General features: G+C 34.5%; 1 protein-coding gene across 2 annotated transcripts in view; it reads right to left on the bottom strand.

Annotated features, from left to right (window-relative positions):
- Window positions 1-18,881, bottom strand: part of sema5a (sema domain, seven thrombospondin repeats (type 1 and type 1-like), transmembrane domain (TM) and short cytoplasmic domain, (semaphorin) 5A) — a 404,793-nt gene extending 385,912 nt beyond the window's left edge. For both annotated transcript variants that reach the window (XM_073940463.1, XM_073940461.1), the window contains exon 1: window positions 18,830-18,881. The gene's annotated coding sequence lies outside the window, so the exon portion shown is untranslated. The remainder of the gene's footprint in view (window positions 1-18,829) is intronic.
- Between the last annotated feature and the right edge of the window lie 2,004 nt (window positions 18,882-20,885).

Here is a 20,885-nt window from a genome sequence, read left to right as displayed (position 1 = left end):
TACAAACACCACTTGTATTACTTCATTTGATGTTTCCAGTGAACTTCATTGAACCAAAAAGTGCATGGACGTGCTGTTTAAGAGAGATTTTTTAATTTGGCCTTTAAGTGTATGTTGTTCATATACAGTATTAAGGCTGTCACGATCCTCCAAATCCTTGATTCCATTACATTTTCGATTCTAAAGGCACGATTCGATTCGATTTTCGATCATGAATAATTGATTAATTAATTAATGACCAATTAATTATTTGTAGACTACCGTTTAAATTACCTGACCTGCATGGTCTTTGTTTTACCCATAATCAAATCATACAGTAAATGAATAAAGGCAAGATACACACATAATTACCACCTGTCAATCACTTTTTCTGCGGGACTCGTGAATAGGCAGTGATCTGTGTCGTTATAATGGCGTCGGTAAAAAAGACGCACAACCAACAGGAACCAGTCAACAGTATCTGAGCTGTTCGCTAAAATGACTAAGTACAAGTGAGTGAAAGATTGAAGCAGTCCTCTGACTGCCTGGACCTGCTGTCTGGAGCGCAAGGCTGTATGTGCGTCTGTGTCTGTGTGGTCACGTGATGTGCATATTCAGAGGTAGAGAGGAAGGAGGGCTGCTCAGAAATGCTACATGCCACTGTGGATGTCAAATCGTTGTCGTTCTAAAATGTCATTTAAAAACAAAGACAGTGTAAACAGGGCCTGAGTGTGTACTTTTCGCGAGCGGATTTGCAACGGGGGGAGGATCACGATGCCGGTGTTGTCTATCGGACGAACCGTACGTAATACGTACATAGCAGAGCTTGCAAAACTGTGTTTTTTTTTTTGTCGACAACATGAATGTTGTCAACATAACTCACTGGAAATCCAAAATGCTTACACACCGGCGACTTCAATGAAAGAGGAGAGGGTTTAAGTTCTGTCGACGGGTCTCCTGCGTCTGCAGTTTAACAAGCACTTCAACAAGCATGTTTTTGAGAGCCAAGCCAAGCTAACGTGACATGGGGGCATGGCAGCATCGACGATTCTATTTTTTGATTCGATAATCGAAATTGAGCATAAATTTCGATTATTTCGATTAAAAATCTAAATCGTGACACCCATATACAGTATTATACTTACATTTTGAATAAGCTCTAATGTGGCATTACTTGACTTCTGATTTACAAGGTTAAAATAGTGTCAGGTTAAAAACATAAAAATAACCAAAAGAAAAAAAAAACACTTCATAATTTTTAAAGTTTCAAATAATTCTGAAAAAAAATAGCATATCAAAAGAACACTCACACATACTTACTCTAGATATGGTTAGAAACATGTTTGTCAAAACACCGGCACACATACCAATTCTCTATAAAAAAAAGTTTAGAATAATTATAAAAACAAAAAATAAAAATAAAAAATAAAGTTGGCAACACAGACAATCCAAAGGATCCAATCGTATTATTATTTACTTAAAAAAATTTAAGAAAGCAAATGTTTCTACTGTATTTATGAATTCACAGTTGGAAACACAGTTCTGAAAAATACTTAGCAACAAATTAACAACCTGTTACCTGTAAGTAGAGGTTTGCGAATCCCTGTGATGATTCCTGTGCACTCTCCCTCAGCTTGGTGGTGGCTTGCGCTCAGGCGGTCTGGCTGGCAGTGCTCCGCATGCCAGGCGATCCATCTACATGCCGCTTTCTTTAGTGTTTCGTTCTTCACAGTAACTGACTTCTTGTTTGTGAAAGGTGTTTTATATATAAAATTTTACTATTACTTTTCTAGAGCACACTTTGTATTTCTATCAAATTAAGCTAGCTAAGGCTGTAATTTGTTATTATTTGGGTTTGCTTCATCTTTGGAAAAAAAAAAATAGTTTTCCTAGATGCATTTGTAATATTTAACTCCATCAGGATTTTTTTTTTTAATTGTTGCATGATATCTAGCCTATGTTTTTCTTTTTTTGCACATTTTGCTTTTGTTCTTGTGAATGCTGTTGAACCAACACAGCCACACTAACACCTAATTAATTTTTATCACCCATGCCACAATGGCTTCTAGAGCAAAAACAGCATCTTTCAAAATGACAACAAACTAGAATCTCTTTTTGTTTTTTATGGAGGGCTGATGTCACATTCTCATTTTCATAGAGCGTTCATTTGAAGCCCTGCCACATTAAGAAAGCTGACACTGCCAATGGATATTAGGTGAAGTAGTCATCCTGAATAATAATGCTCATGGCACAGGATGAAATTGTGTTCCTTTGTGCAAGATATTCCTTTGTATATATTCTATTATTGCTTTATATCAATATATTATTCCAATATATCAAATAAATTTGATTACATGGCAATTTCTAAAATCACACAGAGAACATTTGTGCTGAAAATGAAAGGGAGAAAATGAGAAAGAGAAAGACAATGCAGCTGACCATTGAGAGAGATTGCTAGACCAGGCAGCACAATTTCCTTTGCCCTCAGCCATCAATAATCATACTCAATGTTGGAAAAATGACTAATGTTTATCTCTTCCAGTGCCTACAGGGAGCTCAACATGGGCAACTGCCTAGCAAATGAGGAAGCATCTTCTAGTGATTTGCTTCTTTGCTGTGTGATGTGAAATAGTAACAGGTATGTTGCAAGAGGAGATGGACTCTCTACACCTCCAACATGTAAAATAATACAATTTACAAATATCAACTAAAACATTGCATCATGTCCACTATGTCATAATAGATAAATAGGCTTTTTTCAACTCTATTGAAATTATATATAGTTTTATAAATATATAAATTTAATTATTGGTATTTCCATAGTCAAAAAAATAAAATAAAAAAAAACTAACCTTGCAAAGATTAGCGTGAACATTACTTGTTATACTATATTATTACCAAATATTGAATTCCCTTTTGATATAATATAATTAACAAAATAATGATGATAATCAAGAGTATATGTATTAGATTTTGGTGTGTGTAAATTATAAAATATATTAAACTGTGTTATGTCCAATATTGGACTCATTAATTTCAATATGTGTGTGTTAAAAATTTATTAAATTGTGTTATGTCTGATATTGGATTCATTAATATTATCAGCTTGTTTCCTTTCAATTAGGACAAGATTTGTGTGTGTGTGCCATACCCGTCACCCATCCTGTTTTTCCTGGGATTTTCCCATTATCCCGCAAAGGTATTTTCCCGTATTTTCAGTCTTTCTATGAAGAGTGGCAATAAACATTACAGAGGCGATCCTCCCTATACGCAACCTATACCGACCAACCACCAGCGGATGCCCCTTGCTCTTAAATGCGAGTCTGTTCTGTGCTTTTGTTTTATTTAGGCATGAAAACACTTTAAGGTAAATATAAAAACGGCGGGATTTCCTTTCTTTTCATTACAGGTGCTATTGCCCCTCCTATGCAATTCTCAAAACGAAAGTCTGGGTTTTGGGTGCATGTTTGAACAGACATACTGTATACACATAATTAATGATAATAACATCTAATGTCGATCTTCGTGCTTTTTTGTTTTCAAATACAACTACCTTTTGTCCTAAACGAGTATAAAGAGTTGGAAATGCAATCGAATGTTTTCATTATAACGTTAGATGTGTGCATTTTTTAAAGTGACGCCTCTGTTAATGTAATCAGATGAAAAATCCAAATAAACAAGATTCAATATTTGCTACTATACTATTTTTTGTTTTATACTATTTTTATACTTTTTTTTGTAAATAACAATTAAATAACACAAACAATAAAACATAATAATGAGTTTTGTGAATATCCTTTATTATAGTGGGCAAATCCATTATTTTCACATCCCAGTGTTGACAGATATCGTGTGTGTGTGTGTGTGTGTGTGTGTGTGTGTGTGTGTGTGTGTGTGTGTGTGTGTGTTTAAACCATGTAATCATAGGTTTCATACTGTTGGTCTAAGTAAACACATCTAATTACTTTCTTGTGTTAAAAAAAAAAAAAAATATATATATATATATATATATATATATATATATATATATATATATATATATATATTTTTTTTTTTTTTTTTTTTTTTTTTTAATATAAATATATATATTTTTACAGTCAAATAAAAAAATGATTAGCCCTCCTTTGAAATTATATTTTTCAAATACTTTGCAAGTACTTTTATCACATCTTTAAACAGAATAGTTTTAATAACCATTTCTAATGAGTTAATTTTCTTTTGTCTTTGCCATGATTAAAGTACATAATATTTAACTAGCTATTTTCCAAGATAAGGCTTAACATACTGTAATTGACTTAGCTTTTAATTGGCATGTTAACTAGGCAAGTTAGGTTAATTAGGCAAGTCATTGGACAACGGTAGTTTGCTCTGTAGCCAAATAAGAAAAGAAAAGAAAAAAATTTATTACAGCCTAAAAGGAACAATTCTTTCTCCTAAAGAACAAATATGATATGACACACTGTGAAAAATGCCTTGCTGTTTTAAACATCATTTGAGAAAGATATATATATGTATGTATGTATGTATGTATGTATGTATATATATATATATATATATATATATATATATATATATATATATATATAAATATATATATATATATATATATATATACACACACACACACATACATACATATATGCACACACACAGTGCTCAGCATAAACGATTACGCCACATTTTGAAAATGAATATTTTTATCAATTTCTCAGTTATCATAAGTGATATGTTTTGGCGCATTTGAATGAAACAGGTTTATTAAAATATGTTTTAATTACAAAACTATTTATATCTTAATATATAAAATGACTGAACATCTTTAGAAATAAAAAGATAATCATTTAAATTTATTTAAATTTTAAATATTTTATGCAAAATATTGCAAAAAGTTAATAGATAATACAAACTACAACATTTTATATTTTTTATTTACTTACAATTTTTCTCTAAGATAAAGATCTAAACTACTAATTTTAAGACAATTATTGTAAGTTAATGAGTAAGATTAGCTCCAGATTTGGCTTCAGTACTGAATAATCTAATGTATATGTTCAAATATAGTATTATAAAGCATCCTATAGAGAACTATTATTAAATTGAAAGATTTGTGAGGGGGGAGCAAATTGGCGAAGTGGGTAGCACAATCGCCTCACAACAAGTAGATTACTGGTTCATGCCCCAGCTGAGTCAGTTGGCATTTCTGTTTGGAGTTTGCATGTTCTTCCTGTGTTCACGTGTGGTGCTCCTGTTTCCCCCACAAGTCCATAAACGTGGTATAGGTGAATTGGGTATGCTAAATTGTCTGTAGTGTATGTTTGTGTGAAATAATGTATGTATGTTTCCCAATGATGGGTTGCAACTGGAAGGGCATCCACTGCGTGAAAACGTGCTTGATAAGTTGGTGATTTATTCCGCTGTGGCAACCCCAGATTAACAAAGCGACTGAGTCGAAAAGAAAATGAATGATTTGTGACTCATATATGCTGAGCCCTGTATACCTAAATATGCTAAATATTTTTAAATAATTTTGTCATCAACTAAAAAAACGTGCTGTGCTTGCTCATCTCCTGCAACATCAGCGAAAAAAAACATTTTACATTTCAAAAACTATAGTATATGAGACCTGATGTGCTTAAGTCCAAACATTCAGTACACTACATATTCCATAGTAAAACATGCTTTGCTTGTAAAGACTCCCATCTCGCCCTGAAGAAGATATAATTCCGGCAACAAATAAGTGCTGCGTCAAGTGTTGTAGGTAATCTTGTGTAGAGTGTAGTACCATTAGATCTTTCTCTCATCAGCACTGCTGCCAAGGTGCAGATCAAACACTTCTAATAGCTGCGGCTCCATCACAAGTGCAGTAAGAGGCTGTGTGTAAATGAAGTGTGAGAACACTCTCCATCACAGATGCTTTCCGCAGTGGAGCAGACCCATGTATGCTGCCTGCGGGCTCAAACCAAATTCTCCAGAGCCACAGTTTCTAGCCATATACATTTCTTTTCACAACATAGCTAATGGCAGACTTTCTGACTGCTCACAGCCTCAGAGAATGAGCTTTTAACATCTCACACCTGGCTCTTTTAAGTACAGGCAAATTGGCATTGCGATTCAATTAAAATGGAAATCTTGTTCAATTAATGTGCTGGAACAAAGGATTTTATGCTAGTAACAAGAAACTAGGGGTCACTGGTTATCAGAGGTTGTCAAGAGATGAGACAGACAATATATCAACATGGCAAGCATTCACAGACAAGACAGACAAGCACATACATGAGCATTAAGTCATCAGAGCCAATATGGTCTCATACAGCATGCTTACCTGGACAAATCAAATGATGAGTTCAGATAATGTCTCACAGCAAGAAGGTCGCTGGTTTAAGCCTTGGCTGGGTCAGTTTGTGTTTCTGTGTGTTTGCATGTTCTCCTTGTGTTCACTTGGGTTTTATCCGGTTGCTCCGGTTTCCCCCACAGTCCAAAGACATGTGGTACAGGAATTAGGTAGACTAAATTGTCCGTGGTGTATAAGTGTGGATGAGTGTGTGTGGATTTTTCCCAGAGATGGGTTGCAGCTAGAAGGGCATCCGCTGCGTAAAAAACATGCTGGATAAGTTGCCGGCTACTCTGCTGTGGTAACCCCGGCTTATTAAAGGAACTAAGCTAAAAAGAAAATGAATGAATTAATTAAATATATTTAATGCTGTTAGGTGGAGAACTAACAAACTAAATAACTAACTACATTTACATTTATTCATTTAGCAGACGCTTTTAACCAAAGCGACTTACTAATGAGGACAGGGAAGCAATTTACACAACTATAAGAGCAACAATGAATAAGTGCTAGTGCAAGTTTCAGGTATGTAAAGAAAGTGTAAGAAGCAAAACATTAGTCATTTTTATTATTTAATTATTTATTTATTTATTTTTTAGTAGTTAGTGGTGGAGCCAGAGAGGACATTGCAGATTAATAAGAAAAGTGGAGACTAAATAGTTGAGTTTTTAGTCGTTTCTTGAAGACAGCGAGTGACTCTGCCGTTCTGATGCAGTTAGGGAGTTCATTCCACCAACTGGGCAGATTGAACGCGAGAGTTCAGGAACTGCGAGAGTTCGGGAAATGTCTTCCCTCTTTGGGATGGCATCACGAGGCGACGTTCATTCACAGAACGCAAGTTTCTGGAGGGCACATAAATCTGCAGAAGTGAGAGCAGATAAGGAGCGCAGCCAGAAGTCGCTTTGTAAGCAAACATCAGAGCTTTGAATTTTATGCGAGCAGCAACTGGCAGCCAGTGCAAACAGATGAGTAGCGGAGTGACGTGCTCTTTTAGGTTCATTATAGACCACTCAAGCCGCTGCGTTCTGAAGCATCTTAAGAGGTTTGAAAGAGTTAGCTGGATGCTCGGCTAGTAGAGAGTTGCAATAGTCCAGTCTGGAGAGAACAAGAGCTTGAACAAGGAGTTGAGCTGCATGTTCAGATAGGAAGGGTCAGACCTTTCCGATGTTGTGGAGTGCGAATCTGCAAGATCGAGCAGTAAAAATTTGGTCAGAGTAGTTAAATTGGTCATCAATCATTCCTCCAAGGCTTTTCACCATTTTGGATGCAGTAATGGTTGTCCCATCCATCTGGATTGAAAAGTTTTGATGTAGAGTCAGGTTGGCAGACACTTAAAGCATTTCTGTTTTCGCAATGTTAGGCTGAAGATGATGATCTTTCATCCAGTGTGAAATGTCTGAGAGGCAGGCTGAGATGCGACCTGGAACCGAGGGATCATCAGGGTGAAAAGAGAGGTATAGCTAGGTATCATCAGCATAGCAGTGGTAGGAAAATCCATGTTTCTGGATGAATGATTCTAAAGATTTCGTGTAGATGGAGAAGAGAAGTGGCCCAAGAACAGAGCCCTGTGGTACCCAAGTGTTTAGATGCTGTAGGTTGGACACATTCCCCCCCAAGACACCCTGAATGACCTGTCAGGTCAGTGCCGGCAACGCCCAGTGACTCAAGCGTAGATAGCAGGATCTGGTGGTTTACAGTGTCAAAAGCAGCTGACAAATCCAGCAAGATGAGGACTGATGATTTAGAGTCTGCTTTAGCCAGTCTGAGATCCTAAACAATCAAGAGCAGGGCAGTCTCAGTTGAGTGGCCTTTCTTAAAGCCAGATTGCTTGTTGTCCATGAGGTTGTTTTAAGTAAGAAAGTCCAGGACTTGATTGAACACGACTTTCTCCAGAATCTTGGCCATGAAGGGAAGCAGGGAAACCGGTCTGTAGTTTTCAAGCAGCGTTTGATCCAGGTTGGGTTTCTTTAGCAGTGGGGTTACCCTAGCCTGCCTAAATGAAGTGGGGAATAAACCAGAGTCAAGAGATGTGTTAATTACGGGAGTCAGTGTTGGTATGACTGCGGGAGAAGTGGCTTGGAAAAGATGAGAGGGAATGGGATCAAGCGGACAGGTGGTTGCATGGCTAGAAGCATGAGCTTGGTCACCTCAGACTCAGAGAGCTGAGAAAAAGAGGTGAGTGTGTGTGGTGATGGTGGTGTATCTTGCCTGTTGTAGGTGCAGTAAACTGAGCACTGATTTTTGCAGTTTTGGTGCAAAAGAATGTAGCAAAGTCATCAGTTGTAAGTGTGAAGGATGAGGGTGGGGGAGGAGGATAGAGGAGGGAGGAAAATTTTTTAAAGAGTAAGCGAGGATTGATAGCATTGTTGATCTTTTTAAGGAAGTATGTCTGTTTTGCAGAAGTAACATCAGCCGAGAAAGAGAACAGAAGAGTTTGGTATGTTATGAGCTGTGCAGGATTTTTAGTTTTTCGTCAAATTCTTTCTGCAGCCCTAAGTTTTGAGCAATGCTCATGGAGAACATCAGAGAGCCAGGGTGCAGGAGGACTGGCACGGGCTGGCCTGGATGTAAGAGGACATAGTCTGTCTAGACATGCTGCAAGTGTGGAGCAGAGTGTATCAGTTTGCTGTTCGTATCAAGTGTAGAGAGTTTGCAAGATGGAGGAAGAGAGTCTGAAACAATGGTGGATAGTCTCTTTGGTGAGAGAGTGTGTAGGTTTCTGCGAAAGGCAACTAGTGTTGGAGTGTGTGGCGGCTCAGGAGTAATGTGGATGTTGAGAGACAGAAGGAAATGATCCGATGTGTGAGTGGAGTTACTTGTGTTTGGTCAGCGAAGCAATGTCAAGTGTAAATAAGGTCCAGCTGATTACCTGATTTGTGAGTAGCAGAAGTAGGTGCTCCTTTGAGGTCAAAAGAGGCAAGCAGAGTCTGGAAGTCAGTAGCTTGAGGCTGGATAAATAGCTCTCGGTATTATTTCAGCATGCTTTCACTTTCGCATTTACCAGTAAGTATGACATCTCGCCCTGCTCATCATTCTCTCTTCATATAGCCGTATATATGGCTAGTACACGATCATAATACACTGTGATATAGCCTGGGTCGTTAGTTCGTTGCATTGTTTTGTTTTCTCACTACAATCGATCCGCTCAATAGGGCAGAGACCCTCTCATTCAGGCGATCTCGGACTGATTGATTTGGCGCGGATGCGAGCGCAACTGCTGGATATATGCCAAACAAACTAACGGGGAAAACGAGACAGATTCCGAAACAAACGTCTATGTGTGAAAGCACCGTAAGATTGTATTTGCACACAATTGACAGACAGTCGCAGCACGCAGCTCTGGCTCAATCTGTCAGTCAACAAGGCAGCACTGTACATAGGCCCGAGCCTCTCGCACCTGAAGGTGTCGAGCCCTGAAGGTTTAAGCTCTGTCGATGGGTCTCCTGCGTCTGCACAGTTTAACAAGCACTTCAACAAGCGTATTTTTTCCCGCTTGGCAAGCCAAGCTGACGTGACATGGGGGCATGGCAACATCAACGATTCTATTTTTTGATTTGATAATCGAAATAGCGCATAAACACACTAAATAAAAATAAAAACACACTAAATAAAATAAGCAAACGAATATTACAAGAAATAAAGCTGCAAGCAGGGGACCTTCACCCGGGCTCACTGCTGCCCTTTGACAATAATGATAGCTGATATTACGAGAGGGGTCTGGATGCAGCCCTGGTGCAGTGCAATCTGAGCTGCATTCAATACTTTTTAATGGTCTCACCTAACCCCACCCCTAACCCTAATCATCACAGAGACATCACTCTCTCTATTTTTAATGCATTGTTTATACATATATATATATATATATATATATATATATATATATATATATATATATATATATATATATATATATATATATACAGTTGAAGTCAGAATTATTAGCCCCCCTGAATTATTAGCGCCCCTGTTTATTTTTTTCCCCAATTTCTGTTCTGTTCTAGGAAGATTGTTTTAGCACATTTCTAAGCATAATAGTTTTAAAAAACTTATTTCTAATAACTGATTTATTGGATCTTTACCATGATTACAGTAAATAATATTTTACTAGATATTTTTCAAGACACTTCTATACAGCTTAAAGTGACATTAAAAGGCTTAACTATGGTAATAATGTGAACTAGGCAGGTTAGGGTAATAAGGCAAGTTATTGTATAACGATGGTTTGTTCTGTAGATTATCAAAAACAAAATTAGCTTAAAGGGGCTAATAATTTTGTCCCAAAAATGGTTATTAAAAAATGTATAACTGCTTTTATTCTAGCCGAAATAAAACAAATAAGACTTTCTCCAGAAGAAAAAATATTATGAGACATACTGTGAAAATTTCATTGCTCTGTTAAAAATCATATAGGAAATATTTTAAAAAGAAGATAAAAATCAAAAGGGGGCTTATAATTCTGACTTCAACTGTATATATATATATATATATATATATATATATATAYACATATATATATATATATATATATATATATATATATATATATATATATATAAATATACATATATATATATATATATATATATATATATATATATATATATATATATATATATATACATATATATATATATATATATATATATATATATATATATAAATAAATATATATATATATATATATATATATATATATATATATATATATATATATATATATATATATATATATATATATATATAAATAAATATATATATATATATATATATATATATATATATATATATATATATATATATATAAATATACATATATATAAATATACATATATATAAATATACATATATATATATATATATATATATATATATATATATATATATATATATATATATATATATATATACATATATATATAAATATACATATATATATATATATATATATATATATATATATATATATATATATATATATATATATATATAAATAAATATATATATATATATATATATATATATATATATGTATATATATATATATATATATATATAAATATATATATATATATATATATATATATATATATATATATATATATATATATATATATATAAAATAAATATATATATATATATATATATATATATATATATATATATATATATATATATATATATATATATATAAATAAATATATATATATATATATATATATATATATATATATATATATATATAAATAAATATATATATATATATATATATATATATATATGTGTGTGTGTGTGTGTGTGTGTGTGTGTGTGTGTGTGTGTGTGTGTGTGTGTGTGTGTGTGTGTGTACGTGCGTGCGTGCGTGCGTGCATGCATGTAGATATCTTCAGGAGAGGATTTTTAGTTGATTTTTAGAGAGTTATTTCTCTTCCGTGACGATACACTGAACTTTGCCAATACACTACAGTCATGCCCTTTGGCAAAAATTCTGGATTTTTACAAATGCACATTACAAAGGCCTTTGGATATGGATAAAACTTGGATTCAATCTGATAGAAAACGAGAAGAAGAAAAAGAAGATGAAAAGAAGAAGAAAAGAAGAAAAAAAAACAAGAAGAAAAAGAAAAGAGAAGAGTAAAAGACAAAGGAGAAGAAGAAAAGAAGAGGAGAAAAATAAAACAAGGAAAAAAGAAGTAGAACAGTAAAGAGAAGAAAAAAAGAAGAAAAACAAGAAGAAAATTATAAAAAGAGAAAGAAGAGAAGAAGAGAATAAAATAGGAAAATAAGAAGAAGAGGAAAAGCGAAGGAGACGAAGAAGAGAAGAAACAAAAACAAGGAGAAAATTAGTAGACCTTGGAAAAAAAGAGAAGAAAAGAGAAAAAAGCAGAGAAAAAAACGGAGTAAAGAAGGAGAACAAGAAAAGATAAAACAAGAAGAGGAAGACAAACAAAGAAAAGAAGAAGAAAAGAAAAGAAGAAGAGAAGAAAATTAAACAAGGAGAAAATTAGTAGAAATGGGAAAAGAAGAAAAAAGAGAAGAAAATAAAAAAAGAGAAGAAGGAGTAGAAGAAGAAAAGAAGAGAATAAGAAAAAGGAGAAGAAGAAAAGAAAAAGAAGTAGAGAAAAAGGAAAGGAAGACAAAAAAATAGAAGAAGAGAAGAAAAGTAGAACATGGAAAAAGAAGAATAGAAAAAAGAAGAAAGAAGGATAAGAAAAGAAGAAGAAAGACTAAAAAAGAAGACGAAGATGAAAGAAAAGAAGAAAAAGAAAAAAGAAGCGACAAGAAGAAAGAAAGAAAAAGAGAAGAATAAGAAAAAAAAATAAAGCAAAGATTAAAGTAGAACATGAAAAAGAAGAAGAAAACAAAAAGAAGAGAAGAAAATTAAGAAAAAGAAAAGAAAAATAAAACGAGGAGAAAAGTAGAGCAAGGATAAGGAGAAGCAAAGATTACGAAAACAAGAAGAAAAATAATAAAAAAGAGAAAAATAAGAAGAGATGAAAAAGAAGAAGAAAAAGAATAAAAGAAGAATAAAAAAGATGATGAAAAGTAGAAAAGATCAAGAAGACAATAAGAATAGAAGAAAAAGAAGAAAAGTAGAAGAAAAGAAGTTGAACATGGAAAAGTAGAAAAGATGAAAAAACAAGGAGAAAAAGAGGAAGAAAAAGAAGAGAAGAAAAAGGAGAAGAAACAAAGAAAAGGAAGAAGAAAAGAAGAAAAAGAAAAAAGAAGGGTAGGAAAAGATGATAAGAAAAAGGAGAGGAAAAAGAAGAAAAAGAAGATGAAGAAAAAGTAGAAGAGAAGAAAGAAAAAGACGAAAAGAAGACAAGAGAAGAAAAAGACAACAAGAGGAAGAAGAAGAGAAGAAAATGTAGATAATAATGAAAAGAAGAAAAAGACGTAGGAGAAAAGACCAAGAAGAAAAAGAAAAAAATTAATAAAACAAGAAGAAAAAAGTTAAACGTGGAATAGAAAAAGAAGAGGAAGAAAAAGAAGAAGAGAAAAAGAAAAAGGAGAAAAAAAGAAAAAGAAAAGAAGATAAAGAAGATGGTGATGTAGAGGATAATAGAAGAGGAATAAGTACAAGAAAAGAAAAGAGGACGAAGAAGAAAAATAAAAATAAGAAAATAAGAGTAAGAAGAGAAGAAACAGAAGAAAGAAGTTGAAGAAAAAGAAGAAAATAAGAAGAATAAGAAAGAAAGAAAGAAAGAAAGAAAGAAAGAAAGAAAGAAAGAAAGAAAGAAAGAAAGAAGAAAAGATCAAGATAAATAAGGGAATAATAATAGAAGGAGAAAGGATCAAGAGGAAAGATGAAGAAAAGAAGAAAATACAAAGAAAAAGAAAAGATTAAGAAGGATAAAAGAAAAGATAATAAAAGAAAATAAGAGTAAGAAGAGAAGAAGAAACAGAAGAAAGAAGTTGAAGAAAAAGAAGAAAATAAGAATAAGAAGAGAAGAAAGAAAGAAATTGATTTTCACAACACTTTATTACTAAAACATTAATACATGATTCAAACAATCAACTTACAAAAAAGTGAGAAAAAAAGAAAAAAATTTATCCAAAATGGGTGCAAAGACCAACTCATTTTCATAAAGCTCACACAGAGCACCGGCATAACACCACATCAAGTCAAAAGAAGGAAGATCATCCATAGCTTTAAAAAACCTAAAATCAACAAGAATTCTTGATTTGACAGAATTACCAAAAACTGCCAACAAGTTGTGATTCACATTTCCTTCAATTTTTTGCTTTCTCGTACTATATACTGTCATCTTAGATTGTCCTATTAAAAAATTGAAAAGCTGACATTTAAAGCGTTTCCTCTGCACATATTTAAATTCACAAATGAAAGTTTTAGTGGAAAAGGTTTCTCCAAAAGATAAGCAAATTCTGTAAAACAGTAAACAAAGGCTCAAGTCTGAAGCATTGCATAAACGTGTAAAAAACAGTTTCTCTCTGCAAGCAGAAAGGGCAGTCATGACCAACATCAGGATTTAAAATTGAAATAAAAGCATTAACTGCAACGGCACCATGCAAAATTCTCCACTGTAAATCTCCATGTCTTTTAGTAAATGGTGACTTGTACAGTGATCGCCATTGAGGGTGCTCATCCTCATTTAACTTTAAAACCTCACGCTATGGAGTGTCCACTCTATTGTTCAGACCCATTTTATTAAAAACTTTAACACGTGTTTTATATAAAATCTTCCCAGAAGCTGACTCTTGCCCAATTATTGTCACATCTTTACAATGTAAAAACACCCCTTCACAGTTTTCTAAGTTGAAGGATAATGACAAAAACGGGAAAACATCGTTACAATTTGGAACAGTTAACCCTTCATAATAGTCCTCCAACAACCTGATCTCTTCAGTTGTGAGAGAAGCCCTCCATTGTTCAAGGAGTTTGGTAACTGTCCGTTTAGAATGTTGACCCAAATGTCCAGCAACTGCGTCAGCATTTTTAAAGTCTTGCACAAGTCCATGACCTCCTTCTTCCTTCGGCAAATACAGCACAGCTTTCGGAACCCAGTGTAGCTTATCCCAAAAGAAATCTATCAAAATTGACTGAACTTTTGACAAAAAATTAAAAGGAGGATCCATACACATGCCACAAAGATGATGCCAACAAATTATTAATTATCAATATGCGGCCTCTGTAAGACATATTTGGAAGTAAAAAAATTCTATTTACTAAGACGACCTTTTATTTTTTCAACAACACCTTCAAAATTGTTTTTTACAACTGCTTCATTTCCTAAAAACACTCCCAGATACTTAAAACCCTCTCTGGTCCAATGTAAGCCATTGGGGAGGTTTGGTTCTCCATTTAACCATTTTCCAATTAAAATGGCCTCACTTTTAGACCAATTAACTTTAATAGAGGAAAACTCCTTGAAATCATTTAGCAATTTTAACAGCAATTCAACATCATCTTGACAACTAAATTAAAACAACAACATCATCTGCATATGCTGACAATTTAAACACATTTGGACATGATGGAATACATAACCCATGCAAATCTGCTCTTAATTTAATTAAAAAAGGCTCAATTGCTAAAACATACAACATTCCGGACAAAGCACAGCCTTGCCTTACACCTCTAAAAACCTTAAAAGGAGCACATAAGTCACCATTAACTTTCAAAACACTCTCAACGTCACAGTACAACACCTTCACCATTGAGATAAAACTTGAACTAAAGCCAAAAGCCTCTAGAGCATCCCATAAATATTTATACTCGATGCGATCAAAAGCTTTTTCCTGATCAAGCGACAAAAGACCAATATCTAAATTAAGCTTTTTGCCAAGGTCCAAAACATCTCTGATAAAGGATATATTGTCAACAATATATCTACCAGGTACACAATATGTCTGGTCAGGATGGATCACCTGCTCCAAAACTGCCCCTAATCTGTTTGCCAGGACTTTTGAAAGCATTTTGTAATCATTGCACAACAAACTGACTGGTCTCCAGTTTTTGATGTCGTTCAGATCTCCCTTCTTTGGCAGTAACGTGAGAATTGCTCTACGGCAACTTGTGGGAAGCCGCCCATAGGCCAGGCTTTCTTTGAGCACCTATAGTAGGTCCGGACCCACATCCGGCCAAAAGGACTTATAGAAGTCAATCGACAACCCATCAAGTCCAGGTGCTTTCCCACATTCCATGCTTTGCAGGGCACCCTCCAACTCCTCCAGAGTTAAGGCCTTACTGATCTCAGCATTAGCCTCTTGGGACAGCTGAGGCAAGTTTTCAAGGAAGACATTAGTAGTTTGTTCATGCATAAGATCACTTTTATACAAATGCCCATAAAAACTCACCGCTCTTTTTCAAATATCAGAAGGTTCTGACAACAAAGATCCATCTTCTGATTTTAAAGCATGTATAAGCCTTCTTTGTCCATTTTTTTCCTCTAAATTAAAAAAGAATTTAAAAGGTGCATCCATCAACTCTATACTCTGATAGCGGGATCTGACCAGCGCTCCTTGTGTAACGGTATCCAAAAATTTTCCTAAAATATTTTTCTTTTTATTAAAAGAGTCCAAAAAAGCCAAATTAGATGTGCTGTCAACAAGCATTTGAAGCTATACCAGCTCTGTCTCAATTGATTTTATTGAACGGAGAATGTCTCCTGTGACATTAAGAGTATATTGTTGACACAGCTGTTTAACCTGTGCCTTTGCAACCTCCCACCACTGCTGCAAACATTGAAAAGAAGTTTTTGTATTTCTAAAATTCTTCCAGAACTCTTTAAAAATCTCCTTAAAATGCTTATCAGACAATAAATTGCTGTTAAATACCAATACGCACTTTTTGATTTTATAGACCTTTGAGATATAACACATTGTAACAAACTGTGATCAGAGAAACCCACTGGGCAAATTGAACAGCTTCTAAAAAGATTAAACTGGTGTTTAAAACAATAAAATCTATCTAATCTCGCCAGTGAAATCATATTATCACAAGCATGAGCCCATTTATACTGTCTTTGACTGCCATTAAAATTCCTCCAGACATCAACAATTTCATGGATTTTTATTAATTGAATTAGACGCTTCTGTGAAGCCATGTATGGTTCAACATGATTCCTATCAAGCATGCTCTCAGTACAATTAAAATCCCCCATCCCCCCCCCCCCCCCCCCCACAAAAAAAACTGTCAGTGTCACAATTACTTAAAACATTACTCGACGTATCAAGGAACACCATCCTTTCTAAAGCATTAACTGGAACATACACGCATATAAAAATAAAAGAATATTTCTCAAATTGGGCATGAACTTTTAAAAGTCTTCCTTTAATGACTTCATCCACCTGATAGGAAACAGGAACAAAGCTCTCAGAATAGCAACCCCACTGCTAGTTGAATTCAAATGACTTAAAACGGATAACCAATCAAATTCTTTACCCCAGTCAGAAATGTTTAATGCATCACTATGCGTTTCTTGAATACATAAAACATCAATTCTCTTTTGTATAATTATTTCATATATCCGATACCTTTTTTTACTAATATCTCTAGCCCCATTTACATTAAGAGAAGCCACAAAAACTTCCTCCAAAGGAAAGAAAGGCATAACCAAAAATAGCCCCAGTACAAAAAACATAAAAGAAAAAAAAGGAGAACGTATTTATGTGCTGTCATTACTGAGCCTTGGTTGGGCATCAAGTTTGCCAAGCAGTTTTTATAGCCGATACACCTCCTGTTTTTTGAATCTTCCCTCACTCCTAAAAAGCTTAGCTTTTTCTATGAACTGCATTACATGTAGGAAATAATCCTCAATTTTTACATTTCTGGCATTTTTTGTCACTTTAAGAAATGACTTTATGTCGTCCACAGTGTAAACCCGGCTAGAAAAACCGCTTAATGGCAAACTGCACGACACACTGCATTCTGAAAAGTCGCTCTCACTCTCTTTCGGATTGACTAAGATCGCAATTATCCGTGTTTTTAGCTTGTTTACCTGTATTCTGTTGTTTTAAGCGTCTCTTCTGGGGCGTCTTAAAAGCACTGTCATCTAAATCCATATCCAAATTCATATCCTGTTCTTTATTGAAAGACGCTTGCTCTCCAGTTGTACCCGGGTCACTGCTATTGCGCAATACATCCACCGCAGCCTGTATAGGCTGTTCATCAACCTGTAACGGCCCGTCTCCTTCCACATCATTTCTTCTCTCATCATTTTTATCAGTCATGATCACCTCAGCTACTGTCTGTGATACAGTTTTCTGAGGAAGACCTGTGCTAGGCGCTTTACTAACACCTGCCACAGTGGCCGTGCGATTCTGCATCTCAGAGTCGCGCGCATCAGCAGGTGAACGATTTTGATCTTGCTGCTGGTTTATCGACCGGGGCATGAGCGAATTAAATGACCCACTTCCTCGCATGAAAAATACTTTATGCTGTTTGTAGACACAAATATTACATAATTAAATTCATCCTGACGAAAGTTTAAAGCCACGTCTAATTCATCCAAGTTGTCCTGCAAAATCATGTAGGCGTAACGCCGAAAAGACACAACATGCTTTAACAAAGGCGACTTGCACCCGATAGGAATCATTTTTATCGGGGAAACAAGTTTTCCATAGCGAGAAAGCATTCCGGTCAGCACCTCGTTCGAAATATATGTGGTACGTTGGACAAAGTTATTCTTTTAGATGGGGTGAACAGCGGAAGCACTGGGGTGAAAATTCCACCAATAACTATTCCAGTTTCAACCAACTGATTCACCAAATCAACCGTCTTTACAAGAACTACAATCGCATTATTCATACGAGATGCTGACATGATGCTTTCAGTACCCACAACTTCACCTATAGCCAAACAACACTCCTCCACACTAACAGTGGATTCCATTTGATCCCTGTTAGAAAATCAAAGCTCCGACTCCCCGTCATAGCCATTCTGACACGAAAACCGAGAGCAAATGTTCCGGTATAAGTTTAATTAATTCTCTCTCAAACTAATGAAGCCAATAACCTCAAAAAGAGAGAAAAAGGATAGAAAAAGTAAATCTTTCGTACCTGCACACACGCCAAACGCTCACATACAGCTCCGCCCACTCACTCAGCACATGCGCAACAGAAAGAAAGAAAAAAAATAAGAAAAGATCAAGATAAATGAGGAAATAATAATAGGAGAGAGGATCAAGAGGAAAGATGAAAAAAAGAAGAAAAAGAAAAGATCAAGAAGAAAGATAAAAGAAAAGATAAGAAAATAAAAAGAAGAGAAGAAAAAAACATCAAGAAGATTAAAATAAGAGATGAAGAAGAAAGGATCAAAAAGAAGATAAGAAAAAAACAAACAAGAAAAAGAAAAGAAAAAGATGAAGATAATAATAAGAAAAGAAGTAAAGAAAAGATTAACAAGAAAGAAGTAAAAAGAAAAGTTCAAGAAGAATACAAGGAAAAAGATGATGATGATGTAAAGAAGAAAAGAAGAAATTGAAGAAAAGATGAAGAGAATAGAGGACGAAGAAGAAGAAGGAAGAAAAGACGAAGATGAAAGAAAAGAAAAAGAAAAAAGAAGAAACAAGAAAATAATAATAATAATAATAAGAAGAAGAAGAGATCAAGAAGACGCAGAGATCAAGAAGAAGGAAATAATTAGAGAAAGAATAGAAGAGATTTTTTGAGATTTTACAATTATTTAATTGAAACAAAAACAATTATTTCCTAGGTATTTACGTTCACGTTACATAGAGTGATAATCATAATGTACATCAACTCTCTTTTGAATACAACTTTTTTATCATCATTAATTGAACATAAATCATTACAACACCACTGAATTTTAAAAACCCTCAATATTATAATAATAAAAAAAAACTTTAAAAAAAGGATCAAGTCAATAACAGTCCATAAAACAATGAAATATAGGGCCTACTTACACTATGCTATTATAGGAGAATTTCTGATGCATATAGAGGAACTTTTATTATGTAATCACTATATAATCTGCCACTATTAAAATATAGAAATACACTGTTAAAACATATAGAAATCCATTCAAGTGATGCAGAGGAAAACACAGAGACATGAAAACACACAGACATGCAGGGCCCTATAATTGACGAAAACACACACAGGCATACAGGGCCTTATAATTGAGGGCCTCACAATTGAAGCACAGCACGTCATGCGCCTAAATGAGAACATTCAGATAGAGCGTATGCAATACATTTAGACAAAAGTATGAACTGACCAAGACAAAAACAACCCTTGACAAAATAGCATACATAAGGAGAATCATTTAGAAAGTATGGAAACAACATGATCATGTGCAAACACATGATTTTAAGCACATGCTATATGACCTTAAGATATGTAAAAACAGAAAAACATACACCCATTAATTAAAAAGCTAGGATACTATTGGAGCCGGGAAATTGCGTGACATGTCAGGATGACTATGGGAAAAAACTGTATATAAACTGTGAGTTTTTGAACATTGGGAGGAGAGAGATCGATCGACCAACTCTGCTGTAACAATAAACTGCTTCAACTTGAGAACTTCGAAGACCTCAACCTCTTTTTTGAAACTTAGAAGATGTTTGTCGAGATCCAGCGCAACTTTCCACAACATAATTTGGCGCCTTCATCGTGGGGCTGGACTGAGGATGGTCGAAGAAAGGTGTCAATGGGTCGATCCTTGGCAGACACTCACACAGAGACCAAAAAGCGCACAGATTAAAAAGGTGAGCAATTTTTTGCTTTATTTTGGTTCTCTGATGAGTGTACTGTGGGGTGGACCAGACGCTTGAACTTGACTTTTAAAATACCTCACCATTGAAAAAGAACCTTTAAATTGACTAAATTTATTTAAAAGAATGATAAAGTAAATGATAAAATGAAAATGAACTTCCAGGTTGTCAAGGTATGTGCTTGTACTAACAAATGGCTGTATATTTTGCACTAATTAATGGCTTTGTATTATATACTAACAAATGGCTGTAAATTATATGCGTATGAAAGAGAGTTACATACATGAATTGCTACGCGAGAGGCGGGAGCAGATCGCGCGGAGGGTGCACTAGGGGTCGCTTTTTATAGTTGTGGTTAGAGCAAAGGAGCGCTCCAC

The sequence above is a fragment of the Danio rerio genome, chromosome 24 (assembly GCF_049306965.1).
Source record: "Danio rerio strain Tuebingen ecotype United States chromosome 24, GRCz12tu, whole genome shotgun sequence".
NCBI classification, from domain to species: domain Eukaryota; kingdom Metazoa; phylum Chordata; class Actinopteri; order Cypriniformes; family Danionidae; genus Danio; species Danio rerio.
This window is presented reverse-complemented; position numbering and strand designations above follow the sequence as displayed.